The sequence below is a fragment of the Taudactylus pleione genome, unplaced genomic scaffold (genome assembly GCF_031769625.1).
Source record: "Taudactylus pleione unplaced genomic scaffold, aTauple2 ptg000130l, whole genome shotgun sequence".
NCBI classification, from domain to species: Eukaryota; Metazoa; Chordata; class Amphibia; order Anura; family Myobatrachidae; genus Taudactylus; species Taudactylus pleione.
The window spans coordinates 387,648-402,616 of NW_028284532.1; positions in this window are offsets into that span (position 1 = coordinate 387,648).

A 14,969-nucleotide genomic window follows, 5' to 3' on the forward strand; every position below is an offset into this window, starting at 1 on the left:
CTCTATAGCACATAAGCTTAGAGAGGAGGAACAGTGGAGAGAAGGCATAGAGTCAGTACAGTAAGGGCATGTTAACACATCTTACAAGCTAGGCAGAGAGGAAGCAGCCCAGGGCGTTATTAAAAGAGGAGGGGGCCCTTGTGCAGGGCCGAAACTAGGATTTCTGCCACCCGGGCCAAGACAGTAAAAAACAACAACATAGAAGACAAAAAGGATGTGTGGTTTTGTGACACAATAATGCCCCTTACAACACATTATGCCACATTAATGCCCCTTACAACACATTATGCCACACAATAATTCCCCTTGCAATACATTATGCCACAGTAATGTCCTTTACAACACATTATGCCACAGTAATGCCCCTTACTACACATTATGTCACAGTAATGCCTCTTACACATTGTCACAGTAATGCCCTTTACACATTGTGCCACAGTAATGCCCCCCAGTGACAGCAGCCCCCCCCAGAACTGACAGATGGAACACTACTAAAATTGGACTTTCACATTAAAATGGGATCTCCCAGTAAGCCAGCTCCCACCTTTTACTTGCCAGGGTCACGTGGTGAATGAGCTCAGGCGGTGTGGGATTGGACGGAGTTGCCACATGCCAGGGATCGGTCAGCACCACTGTCGTTCTAATGTGGCGCCAGTCGCAAACCAGTTGGAGCTCGCGGAATGGCAGCTGATGCTGATTGGCTGCCGGCCCGCAAGCTTTGATGGGCTTGGTACCGGTGTCAGATTAGACTGACGGCGGCGCTGTTTCTCTCAAGGCCGGGCTGCAGTAGCCAGGCAGTTGCCTGCAGGTCCCGACGTGCGGCTACAAAGCCTCAAGTCCGGCACCCGGAGCACATGCCCCCTTAGCCCCCCTAGTTGCGGTCCTGCCTTGTGCATCTTCATCCAGGGTCCCCACCTCTCTACCAGCAGTAGACAGTCTGTGCCAGAATCTGCTACGCATGCGGCGCAGGTCACCAGAAAAATGGTGCAGAAGCCATTTTCCCTGCGCATGCGCAAAATGCCTGTGAAAATGGCCATTTTCCCTGCGATTTGTACAGCGTTGAGACGGCCGTCTAGAGGCTCCGGAGAGGGAAGCATTGAATCAGTTGGTTCATGGTGTGTGGTGTGGGCCCCCTGGACCCAGTGGCCTGTGGGCACTACAGACCCTGCACCCATTATAGATATGCCCCTAAAGCAGCCGCATATAGGGTAATATTTATCACAATCCGTATATATCTTCACACAAATTTGTATGTGCCATCACACTGCTTCCAGGTTTGTGTGTGTCACCGGCGCACACTGCGCATGCTCGGCGAGTGCCCGTAGGCTACTATACGACAACACCATCTGTAGATGGCATTATCCTATCGGGCACAAGCTCCGGAATGCAAAGGTATAATAGAAACCTATGGGGGCTGCAGCTGCTGTCGGAAATGGAGGTCTCTCACTCACACATTCAGGGGATTCTTAATATTTGCAGGTATCCCATTAAAACAGCCTGTAAAATTACTGGAGCTGATTGATTAGTACTTTATATCTTTCCACTTTATCTTTGATAAATCTCCCCCATACAGTGTTAAGGAAGTGTCTCTGTTGCGGCTGCCTGCTCCCTTGTGTAAGATCAGTGCTGCTGCTGATAATGATGATCATTAGTACAAGAAAAATTAAATTGGTAACAATTATAAAGAAGGATAAAACTATTTCAGCACACCTATGGCTGCTAAGGCCTGCTGGCACTCGAGGGCACCCCGGGACCTGTAGTGTGCCAAGGAAAGATGATGTAAAAAGACACCTTTTTTTAAAACACCTATTTTTAAAACACAATATATTACACTCAAATTACAAGCGTTCCATATACATTTAGCTACAGTATATTGCTCACCTGAGTGCAGGGGTCAGGGGTTTTCCTTTTCGCTACATGTGGCCAAAAAAAAACAAAACAGTAAGCAACACCAGGTGTTCTAACGGAGTCCCGTCGTGAATGTCTCAGAAAAGTACTTTGTGCACTATGCAGAGGTGCCACCATTTTTAATATGTCTACCACTTTGCATTCATATTACACAATTTACCCCTACGTTCCCCAGTCACAAAGCAAAGACACTGCACGAGGAAAGAGAATTTTCATACTGTCTTTCTGAGCTATCTCACTGACAGATGAAGTCTGGAAAAACTCAATTATACTACGCTTAGGGGTCAATTCAATTACATGCATGGGGTGCGAGTCGCCGTTATATCGATGTGGAGATGCTGCCTACAGCACTGCAACTTGCCCGATCTCACCCCGGACTTGTGGATTTTTGCACACAGCTCTTGGGGCTGCGCACAGAAATCTGCGAGTCAGAGTATGTGTGGTATATAGCCGTACTTACTCGCGGCCATGAGTAATTCAAGGATAATTGAAACTGGATGTAGTCAGCATCCCGGCGTGCGGGATGCCGACGGACGAAATCCCGGCGCCAAAATCCTGTCAGCATCAGGATCCCGGCTCCAGAATCCTGACCGCCGGCATCCTGAAGGTAAGTATCGGGGGTCAGGGGGAGGGTTAGGGTGCTGGGTTAGGGTTAGGCATTAGGGGGAGGGTTAGATTTAGGGTGCAGGGAGGGGGAAGTTAGGTTTAGACACTCGCGGTGGAGGGTAGGTTTAGGCACCAGGAAGGGAGAGTTAGGTTTAGGGTGCAGGGAGGGGGAGGTTAGGGTTAGGCACTAGCAGGGCCGCCGACAGCTTTGCCGGACCTAGGTACACGGAGGTGGCGTGGGCAGTCCGGGGAGGTGTGGCCAGACCCCCTTCAAAAGATTTTAAAAAAATAAAATCTCTGCGGCCACTTCGCCGCACAGTGGGGGCTCTGGTGTCCGGGGGGGGGGAGAGGGTGTTTGATGTTTCCATCACCCACTTGCTCCTGCTAAAATCTACGGGGGATGTGGTAGAGGGGGGCTGTATCAGTGTCAGTAAGGGGTCTGTGTCAGAAAGTGGTATCTGTCAATAATAGGTGTCAGTGTGTGTGTGTGCAGCTCCTGTAAGGGGGCAGTGTGTGTATGTATGTGGCTATGGGTGCAGTGTGTGTATGTATGCAGCTATGGGGCAGTGTGTGTGTATGTATGTGTATGTGGCTATGGGGCAGTGTGTGTGTATGTATGTGTATGTGGCTATGGGGGCAGTGTGTATGTGTACTGTATGTATGCGGCTATGGGGCAGTGTGTGTGTATGTATGTGTATGTGGCTATGGGGGCAGTGTGTATGTGTACTGTATGTATGCAGCTATGGGGGCCATGTGTATGTGTGTGCGGCTATGGGGGCCGTGTGTCTGTGTGCGGCTATGTGGAACGTGTGTGTATGCGCTGTGGGGGCTGTGTGTCTGTGTGCGGCTATGGGGAACGTGTGTGTGTGCCGCTATTGGGGCCATGTGCGTGTGTATGCAGCTATGGGCCGTGTGAGTGTGTATGCGGCTATGGGGGCCGTGTTTGTGTGCGGCTATGGGGGACATGTACGTGCGCATGCAATTATGGGGGCCGTGAGAGTGTGCAGCTGGGGGTAAAGTGTGTGTGGCTATGGGTGTCATGTGTGTGTGTGCAGCTATGGGGCAGTGTGTATGTGTGTGGCTATGGGGGCCGTGTGTGTGTGTGTGTGTGGCTTACAAAATTAAACCTTTAGATTTATTGGTACTCTCAACAAGATCAATGTTTAAACATAAAAAAATGATGTAATGGAAGAATCTGCTGCTAGAACTGAAACTGCAAATTCTGGATCACAGCAGTTCCTCTACAGTTAGCCAGAACAATCTACTATTCTCTTTTAATTATGACTTCATTTGTGTAGACCTGTATCAGAGTATAGTCTAATACCTGCTGCTAATAATCAGACGCCAGCCCAGGAAGTCTTGCAATAGGAGAGTAAGCCTCACATGGAGTCGGGGTACCGGTTTTTGGCTTGTGGAAATTGGTACTGGAGGTTTGGGCTCTTGTCTTAAACAGAAAACAAAGAAGGACCATCCCTGTCTGTTTCACTGAGACAGAGATGTTAGTTACTAGGTGGACTTACTTCATACCTTCCCGGAATTCGCGGGAGGCTCCCGATTTTTTGGGTAACCCCCTGAACCCCCGGAAGGGTAGGCACTTCTCCCACATTCTGCCCACTTCCTAGTGAAGTGGGCAGAATGGGGAGAATTTCCGTGGTAATCGCGGGTCCCGGTGTAGGGGGCGGGGCTTAATGATGCAATTCTCCATGAATTGTGTAATTTAGCCACGCTTCCTATTTAAATTAGCGCCAATCGCAGTGATTTCCCGCAAAGGGGGTGTGACTTAATGACGTAACCCATCAGGTCCCACCCCGTCGCAACCCACCTGCCTCTCCTCCCCAGACATCTCCCGGGGAAGAGACAACAAAGGTAGGCAAGTATGACTTACTTGAGACCTCAACTTCAGGATTTTTCATGGTAGGTAGTCTATGGATAATCAGTCAAATTATTCTCTTGCAGCCCAAATAATGGTTAAAGTGTGCCTACAATGTGGCATATTCTAATTTGGACATTGCAGTGTGACGTATTATCAATTGGGGAGATACTGTGTTATATATTATCAATTGAGGGCATTATGGTGTGACATATTATGAATTGGGAACACTGCTGTGTGGCATATTATGTATCTTATCACAATTAGCAAAATTTAAATCCAAAATAATTCAAAATACGTTATTTCAAAATATTTTTATTAGTTTTAGTACTCAGCAAAGAATCCTTACCTAACTGCTGGGAGGCTAACATCGACAAAATATTTTGTGCCCGTCTATCCAAAGTTATTTTCTTAATAAGGCACTCCAAGAAAAAAGTTTGGACGCTCCCTGTTTTAGAACCAGATCCTTCACCTAGATCAGCTGCTTTTCATTTAGAGCTATTTATGCTCACTGGTACATGAATGCTGCAAACACTTAAGTGTGGGTAGCACTGTTAGAGTACCAGGACGCTAATCAGGTCTACAAAAATACAATGCAATGTGTTAGCAATATACCACAATATAAGAGGTGTGGTTATTAAACAATAAGACAGATGCTATATTTATAATATAATTTATATAATTATATTAAGTACATTTTAACTCCATTCCCCTTCTATGTACTCCCCTTCTGAATCCACACACCGCTGCATTCTTATTTTCCATTGGTCAAGCCGTGCTGTAGCTCATTATCTGTCTGCTGTCTCAACAGCTCTGTCGTTTTCTTCTTTACTTCAGTAACTGATGCAAACGGGTTCCCTTGAGTACAATTTTGACTATAGGGAAAATAAAGGAGTCACACAGTGCTAGGTATGGCGAGTATGTTCTAGCACTGCAATCTGTTTCTTGGCCAAAAACTGCTTTACAGAGAGAGCTGTGTGGCCTGGTGCGTTGTCCTGATGGAAGATGAAACCATTTTACCACAACTCTGGCCTCTTTCCTCTGATACTATCCCACAAAGTTGCTAGAACATTATTGTAGTAATGTTGAATCACTGTTACGCATTCTGGTACCCAGTCTTCCAAAATAACACCCTTGATATCAAAGAAAACACTTAACATGGCAATGAATTTGGATTTGCTTTGACGTGCTTTCTTCATTCTTGGTGATGATGGTGTTTTCCAGTGCATGGACTGGCGTTTTGTCTCAGGATCGTACTGGAAGATCCATGTTTCATCACAGGTAATAACTTTAGCTAAAAAGTGCGACTTGCTTAAATTTGTTCCAAAATGTCTGTACAAATTCGCTTTTCGATTTTCTTTCTGCTCGGCAGCGAGATGCCTTGTTTGTCATGTTAAACGTTTGTCATGTTAAGATCTTGGTGCAAAACTTGTCTAACAGTTTATCATTTCTGTTATCATTTGGATGCTGAGTTGAAGGTCAAGTTGAACAATTTTCAAAAATTTTTCCACATTTTCATTTGTTTTTGATGTGCAAGACCTTCCGGGATGTTCATCATATTCGACATCCTCACAACCGTCACTAAGGGGTAAATTTAATAAGAATCATGTCTGATTGAGTCTTGCTAATTAGAAAATCGTTTTGCATCGCTGAAAATTGGGTGATTTTAGGCTTCTGAAACACTCAAATTTACCAAAAAGCGTGTTTAGTTGAGATCGTGTTTCCGATAGTGTATCTGTTCGAGATTTCTCCCCCGAGTTGCAAGTGTCTAAACACAGCCAAACACTCCCGAGCAAGAAGCCTGCACATATCAGTGAGATATGTGAAGGCTATTTGTGTGTTTTTAATGTAAAAAAGTGTCAAATGTGAAATAAAAATGATGTAGGGTCCCCCCTTAAAAAACGTAACCAGCCCCAGGCACCTAGTCCTGGTTCCAAAAAATACGGGGAAAAAAACGTGTAGGGTTCCCTTGTATTTTAGGAACCAGTACTGGGCTGCTAAGCCAGTCCTAATTTTAAAATTAGGGGGGGGGGGATTGTGTAGGGTTCCCTCTATTTTTAAAACCAGCACTGGGCTCAAATCGGGCCGGGTGTAATGCCACAGACCCTTCACCAGGTCTCCCCTGCAAAAGCATTATCACCTCTAGCAGGTCAGCCCAAGCCGGGGATCTCAGGGGAGCGGGATAGGGACTACCCCAATAAAGGGGTGCCCCTCTCCCGAGCACCCCAGGCTTAAGATGAAGCCCAGGGGTCTTCCCCGCACTTCTGGCCGTTGGTTGCAGGGGTAATAGTGTGGAAAATAGAATGAAACTATTGTTTTTTACAGTGGAACTGCAGGTGCCAGCCCTTTGGCATTTGTGGAACTACAAGTGACGGCAGGTGGCCGGCACTCGTACCCCCGCTGTAAAAAAAAATAGTTAAAAAACCACAAGACACACACATTGTAGTAAAATTGTATTACATACCTACCACACTCACACATACTTACCTGCTGCAAGCTGTTCCGCCCCATCTCCAAAAAGAAATCCAATGGGTTACCTGTTAAAAAAAAATTTGATACCCACCTAAGTCCTTGCACTGGTCTCCGCTGCATCCATGGGTCTTGGCAAAATAACAAACCAACACCCGGCCAGTTCTTACTGTAGTGATGTATGTGTGACCCGGCTACTGACTGCACATCCCACGTGGAAACTGTCAGGAGCCAGAGCCGCTAGCCAATCAGCGGCCACTAACTGTATTCTTCTATTTAGGTCCGAGTTTGCTACAATTACACCCGTGATTGTAAGCACGATTCTTGGTAAATTCCCGAGTTGTATCTTTTTCACTGAAAGTACTTTCGAGTTTGGTTGATGGTGTATTCAATTTAATTTGCATTCTCACCCAAGTTTTTCAGTGTAAATAGAGAAATCTCTCCCGAATTTGTCTTTAGTAAATTTGCGAGTTGAAAAAAAGTCTAAACACACCCGAGATTGCAATATCGACCAAACACGAATCTTAGTAAATTTACCCCTAACTCTTTTGTGCCACTCAAACACACGTGCACGTGACATACAATCTGCCCTGTAAGCCTTGGTTACAGTGGCGTAAGTTCATCCCAGACGGCGAAGGCAAGTTATAATTTGGTGCCCCCCCGTCACAGCTGCTGACACTGTAATGTAGCAATTTGCATGCAGACAGGCTATAGATAGATGAAGTCAGCAGCTGGTGGTCTGACATGGAGCTCTCCACTAGTGTATGGTGGCTTCTCAGGTGCCGGGAAGAGGTGCCATGTATTGGGAAACCGTGACTTTACACTCCAGGTACATAGTTACAGCCCTAAGTGGGGTGAATATGTTGTGCACAATGGAGAAGGTGCCCCTTCAGAGCTGGAGCCCGGCGGCAGGTGCCTCCATTGTCTCCCATAGTTCTGCCCCTGCTTGGTTAGCATGCAGAAAGATTGAGCTGGCGTTTTGTTCAATCTAACTAAAAATTTTAAGACAATACATTGCTCTTTTTTTAGATTAAGCATTTTTACTATACACGGGAAAAAACACAACTTTTTCTAACGCTCTGTGACAGCATACTATCTGTGATAGAGGGGTGAAACTTCCAAAACCGTTTTGAGATAGTCTAAGGTCAATGTTTCCCCACTTCCTTTTAACTCACGCAGTATGGTTTATTTTTTACAAGTACAGTCTTGTAATTTAATAGCCACACCTTGTATGCACAATGTTATGACATTATAATTAGATGATACTTTATGATACAGTACTAATAGTGTGCAATAGGCCTCGCTGGCATGTGGTTCTGCAACAGTGCATACATAAACTGAACAGAAAGTAAATGTATGTAACATATCATTATATCCTATAGTTTAATCAACAAGACAACAAAATAAGGAGGAAGCGTGTGATAGATCACTTGCTAATTTCAAATCCTTGCGCTACTCGTCTGTAATTAATATTTTAATTAATATACTAATCTGCTGCTAGTCAAATAAGAGCCTATTGTTTTCCTATCTCTAATAAAAAGGACATAGAAAAATAAAATATAATCCAATAGCACTTAAATTGATATATATATCTGCCTTTTGATATCAATTAATGAGGCTTCTTTTAATGTAAAAAAATACATTTGTAACTTGATAAAGATCTGGTTAAGAATGAAACGAGTTGCAAAGTGTGTTCATTGCTGCATATCTTACTTATCACTAATGATGAATAATACACTAAACCCATTTACTACCGCTATATGAGACCAGTAGGCGATAGCTGAATGAATTATTCAGGGAGTGATCTATCTACATGAAGTACCTGACAATGTGGCTTAAAAATTTTTTTTTCAATGCTATGCCACAGTAAATATTGAGAGGTGAGTTAATCTATTTTGCTGAGTCAGCAATTATCCCACCTGCTTCCACAGATAGAAATCCTGTAATCATGACCTGCTGGGAAAACTTGAGGGTTGAGGTTGATTCTTTAATTCCTGCCTTTTTCTGGCCAGTATGAGGACCTCATTCAGAGTCGGTCGTAAGCGGCCGCTCGGTCGTAGGGGAAAGGGGCCGAATATGCAAATGAATCGATCGCAAGTTGCGTCGCTAAGATGGGATCGTTAGCTGAACGAGCGGGGGTAAGAAGCGGCCATAAGACTAAAAACACGCCCCCTTCTCGATCGCAACACACGTTATCTCCGGGGTTATAAGGATTAATCGAGACCATCGGGACCCATCGGAGCTGATCGCAGAGCTTAAGGCTGACCATACCCTCTCTCAAGCACTACAATCTAGTCAGTGTAAAAACCACCCATGTCACGTGTGCCATGACACTACTTTGTTAATTATGCACTCCCATAAAACACCGTTTGCATAGTCAGGCACGCCTGCGTTCGGATCTCCAATCCCCCGTTCACAAGCACCTTCCCCTATTACCACCCACAAACGGCTCATTCTGTCACTCAAACTAATGACCTGGCTGTGTTCTAGGAGTGAGAAATTTCCGATCGCAACAGCTAGTTTGCGCACGCGCATTGCGAATCTTACGCATGCGCAGTTTAGCGAACAACGCTGGGTTCGACCGGGCGGCCGCTTACGACCGACTCTGAATGAGGTCCAGAGTACCTACGTTCCTTGTTTACATTCCAATATCATTGATTAGTGACATCAATATTTCTAGTGCCAGGTTGGGTTCCAGAATTAACTTCTATTACTGAATGCCTAATGGCTCATACACACTAGACGATAAATTGAACGATATGGATGATAAAGATATCGTTATCGTTCAATATCATCCAGTGTGTATGCAAGAAATCATTAACGATGCGCGCTCCCGCGAATCGTTAACAATGTCTTTCATCGCCTGAACTTGCAGGCCAACCTGACGATATCATCAGGTTGTGCATGCTCAGGGATAAGGCAGGTTGATGTCACTGAACAATATCATTAACAATATCGTTCAGTGTGTATGCTCAATGTCGTTCCCAACATTGAGCCCGGCAGTTCAGGGAAAACACTTAACGATATCGCTCATGGAGCATAGGTAAAGGGGGCTCCTATAGTCAAAGACCACAATTCACATGGTTCCACAGATAAAGTCCAGGAATTTGGCATTTGGTGTCACAACTTATTATTGTTTTGTCATGTTATAAAGGTCCATCTACTTGTCTCCACATCCTAGCTGTGCACAAAGGGTTTTACAAGTGTCCATTGGCTAAATATTCATCCAAAGTTTAAGGTGACTGTTGGTAACATTGCACCTAGATTCAATATGTGTGCTAATGAAACAAGCATACAAAATGTCATTAAAGTTGGTAGAAACAGTATTTATTGTTAGAGTGTTGTACTATCTATTAATTTTTTTTATTTTTATAAATTCTTTATTTTTGAGCTCAAAAGTATCACAGCATAAAAAAATGTACATAACACTGTCACAGTGTGCAGGACACCAGGCGTTACTCACCAGGTCCGGCAGCACTGGGGTCCTGATCGGTGGCTGGCCAGCTGCTAGTGTCCTGCTTCCAGCTTCTACCCGCTGGGCCAATATGGCTGTAAAGTGCAGGCGGCTGCGGCTTCCCCTAGGGGTGCATGCACCGACATGCAGGAGGATTTAAAGTGCCAAACACATTCCCTAGTGATGTCACAGGAGGCGCCAAATTCAGCCTCCTCCTATATAAGGGAGACTCTGGGTGCACTCCTGTACCAGAGTATAGGCTCCAAAAGCTTACTTCAGTGTTCCCAGTGTTTATTGCTACTCGTTCCTGACCTTGGCTTTGTTTGTGACCTGCTTCTGTCTCCTCCCTGTCACTTCGCTTGGTATTCCGGTATTGACCTTGGCTATCCTCCGTGACCTGCATTTTTCTTCTCTCTGGTACTGTATTCTCTGTATGGTTCTGACCCGCCTTGTCGACTATGCCTTACATCTTTTAGTTTATGGAAGTGGAGTTGTTGCCCATAGCAACCAATCAGATTCCACTTATCATTTATCTAGCACCTTCTAGAATATAATAACTAGAATCTGATTGGTTGCTATGGGCAACAACTCCATCTCTAAAAACCCACACTTTAGTAAATATACACCTAGGGCTTTATATGAGGGGGAAAACTTGAACTCCATCCAACTAAATTAATGTGCTTCTTCATGGCTATGTAAAAAACATCCTCCATATTCATAAAAAAAGTCCAAACATTGACACCAATCCCATAGCAAATGTCACGCTCCGGACATTTAAAACCACCTTTTTACCGCTGCGATGGTTGTCCAGGGTAGCCTGAGGTCCGCTCGTGCTGTGCATCACTCCAGTATAGCACAGAGGTCCGGTCACGCTGCACATCGCTCCAGGCTGGTGCTGATGTCTACTCCTGCCCTGTCCGCTCTGTGGGCCTGATTCAGACCCGCTCGCGTGCGCTGAGCGCTCGCAAGCAGGTCGATGGTGACCAAGTGCGCATGCGCACGACAAAGGGGGCGTGTCTCGCACCAAAGGGGGCGTGCTGTTGATGGTGAGTGACAGCACGCCCCCTTTGGTGGGCGTGCCGGGGGCGTGGATGCCCAGACAGAGGCGTTCCAATGGGAACGCCTACCGTCTGGGTCTGGCCCCACTGACACTAGTGATGTCAGTGGGAGTGCTTTTGGCTCTGGTAGAGCCAAAAGCACTCCTGGGCTTGCGGCAGCGAGACCCTACCGAAGGGTCTCGTTGCAAGCCCGATGGTCGCGATGGTCTTGACCATTGCGACCATCATTTTGGCCGCTCACTATAACTGTGGGTGGTCACCCACAGCTATGCGAGCGGCCAGGAGGCCGCTAATGATACTGCCTTTGAACCTCTATACACTCCTGCCTATACCTTCTGATATCCTGCCTATAAACCTCTAAGGATGATGCTGTTTTGCATACGCAGTTATGCAGTAAATAAAGACTCCAGACCTAGAACCTGTGGTTCCAAAGCACAAAGTATTATTCAAGTAAAAGTACAGTCAGTTACACGCTAGTTATAAGTACAATTTGGCGCAAAGGAATTATACAGACCCAAGTACAGTTATACATACGCAGCGCTCTGGACCAGATGTAGGCATCAGCAAGAAACCCCTCGTCAATCAGCATTCAGCACAAAGACTAGGCACCCAGGGTCAGGGCACACATATTTATACCCCCCAGAAATAAACAACACAATAGAGAAGTTTGTTGCTAATACCATTGGTCCTAAAGGAGAGGGCATATGTTACAAGGCATTTAACAGGTTGGTTTAAATAGACACAGTCCAGCCTCTAACAACTGGTGGTCTCTGGTTTCCCGCCTCATGCAAATCCTAACAGTTGGTCATATAATGTACATTTTGTTGCTTGAAGTCTCTGCGGTCCATAAGTTGAGAATGCATGTTGCGATCTCTCCATTGATATTACCGGAATACTGTTGAGAGAGTACGCATCAGTACAATACCAAACATGGCTTACTTATCACATATAAAACCTTAGTTACGAAATAATCTTTATTTCCTAGCAATTATAATAAATGTGCATACTTGAATCTTATACCTTAAAGCTTATGGAACCTTGTATGTGAATATGTAATGTGTGAGTATGTGGGGTTTGATGTAAAGACGCTAGTTAACTTGGGGCAGATGTGTGTGCATGAAGCTAATATTCAGCGTTTTCATACAGGATCTTATGCATTCGCTAATATGCGACTAGTTAACAGCGCAATTGTGTGTATTAATGTGTGTATGAGAAATGGTGAAAGATGCAATCGCATGATGCTAATAGTAATAACGCCACATGTACTAAAGTGTGAGTTTATCTAAAATGGCGCTTGGGCGGCCTTTCACAAAATGGCGTCTTGCGATCTCATTTCCAAGATGGCGTCTTGCGGCTAGTCGCAAGATGGCGTCGCTGCGATCCAATTTTAAACTGATCTTGTCTCAGCCAATTATCCAGCTTTGACAGTCCACCCTTTGATAGTGAACAACATGCTATCACAATCTGATTTTAAAATATAATTTAGGCTTACATTTATATACTATTTAGTGTTATTATGGGATGGCACAAGGTGGTTCTTAATCCATCAATAATGTGTGTCTGAGTGGGGACATAAAACTACTATTATACGCACACCGCGGATCTTGGAAGATCATGTGAAAGGTGTGGGGATACACCAGTCCTATAAAGGCAGTCTTGAAGGGGAATTTGAGACTTTACATTATCTGAGGTGTTTTAAAAATAACATTTCAATAATACATTCTATGCAGGTCTAAATATAATACATTAAATTATGGTATTTCCTAGTTCAGGGTTGTAATGCAGTTCTGTATTTACCTCGGTATTCATACTGACCATCATCATGATTTCGTTCTTTCATTTTACTCTATTTTTACATTTTTCACACTTCAACACAATAGGAACACACCGGACACATATGCCAATTATTATGATGACAATCAGTATAAGGATTAAGAATTTGCCGATGCTGGCGATCACTTCCTGGACCCATTCCCCTAGACCTGAGAACCATTTCACTGGGTTCAGCCATGAAACCCATCCTTCTATCTTCTCCCCTACTTCAGCCACTGAAGCATTATGGTTCTTACGAAATTCCCATTTTAGCTGCAGAATTTCATCCATCTTCCGGTCTATCACTTCCTTAGGGTCGCTGGTATCATTGGTGACATAGGTGCAACATTTTACTCCAAATTGGGTGGCCAACGTTACGCAATACCCTCCAGTAACAGCAGTTAAATAATTTAACACTAGCCTGTGTTGCACCAGTTCTTTCTTGTACGCTTGCAATTCTCTCCCTGTATAACTGAATGTGTCATCGTACATCTCGGTGATATTATCTATCGATTTAGCAAGTTCCTGAATATATCTAAAATTTAGTGTACCCCAAGCGATCCTGGTGGGATCCAGTGCGACTAAAACTTGAAAGCCAGTTGATTCACTAATTAACTGAGTGGCTTTATGCATGTCACCAGGTATCATATTTCGTTTGCCTCTGTGTTCATATTGCGTGTGAAGATATGGTGATGGTGTGTTTTTATGTATACCAAGCATTTCAACATGTGTGAGGGTCATAACTTCTGGGACTACTCTTCCCAGGTAACACAAACCTTCGGAACTCGGGGAGAGCCACTTATATGCCTTTCTTCCACATATAAAATATACATTAACAGGGAGAACATAAGGAATGGTATGCATCATTATCATTAAGCACATTTCCCTTGCAAACAATCGTATTTCTGGGTCTTCCATCTGGTACATGCAAGTCTCTCGCTGTATTATTTTAGCACAATAACCATCTGGCATCTTACCAATAATTTCTTTGGTGAAACTCAATGTATAGCGGTACCTAAAATGTCTCCCACTAGATTTAATTGAGCGTAACAGATCATGGTTTATGGACTCAATATCAGCTCTTTGTCAGAAGGTCATGGTCTGATTATTCCCTGTCACTTCCCAACTCCCGGGTTTATTGGGGTTGGTTATGTTTAAACACAAAAGTGATCTATCTACTTGGAATTGGTAGAGTTTGAAATGAGGTGGTTTGGATGAGAGGAATTTTCCATCCAATGTTTTCCCTTTTTGTAATTCTAAAATTTCCGTGATATTCAGCAGAAATGGCACCAACCCTACATTATGCTGTCCCTGTGGCACATGTGAACACACCCAGCAATCAGTTTGATTTAACACTTTGCCTACCATGCTATGATAATCCTCTAAAGAATACCCACCCCAGTACGGGTTATATTTAGGTTGGCACCATTGGATACAGTTCTCATCAACTAGGGACCCACAAAGCTCAGAAATACAGGAATCTTCAGATGACAAACTTTCACACTGTCCCCGAGTATCCGGAATAACAGCTCTCTTAACAATAACAGTACTAAGATTGGTCAGACACTCCCCTGATTGGCATAGCACTCTTCCTGACTCCACTCCATCAGCATTGCCATCAGCTCTCATCTCCTCTATCGGTCCTCCATCACAGAAACTGGGTATCCCCAAACAGATCATCAAGACAGAAACTCTGGCAGCAAGAACTAGGATGACTACAGCAGACCACTCCATTGCTGGAAGCACTGATCTACACATTTCTTTAGCTCAGGTATCTCACCGTCACCTTTTT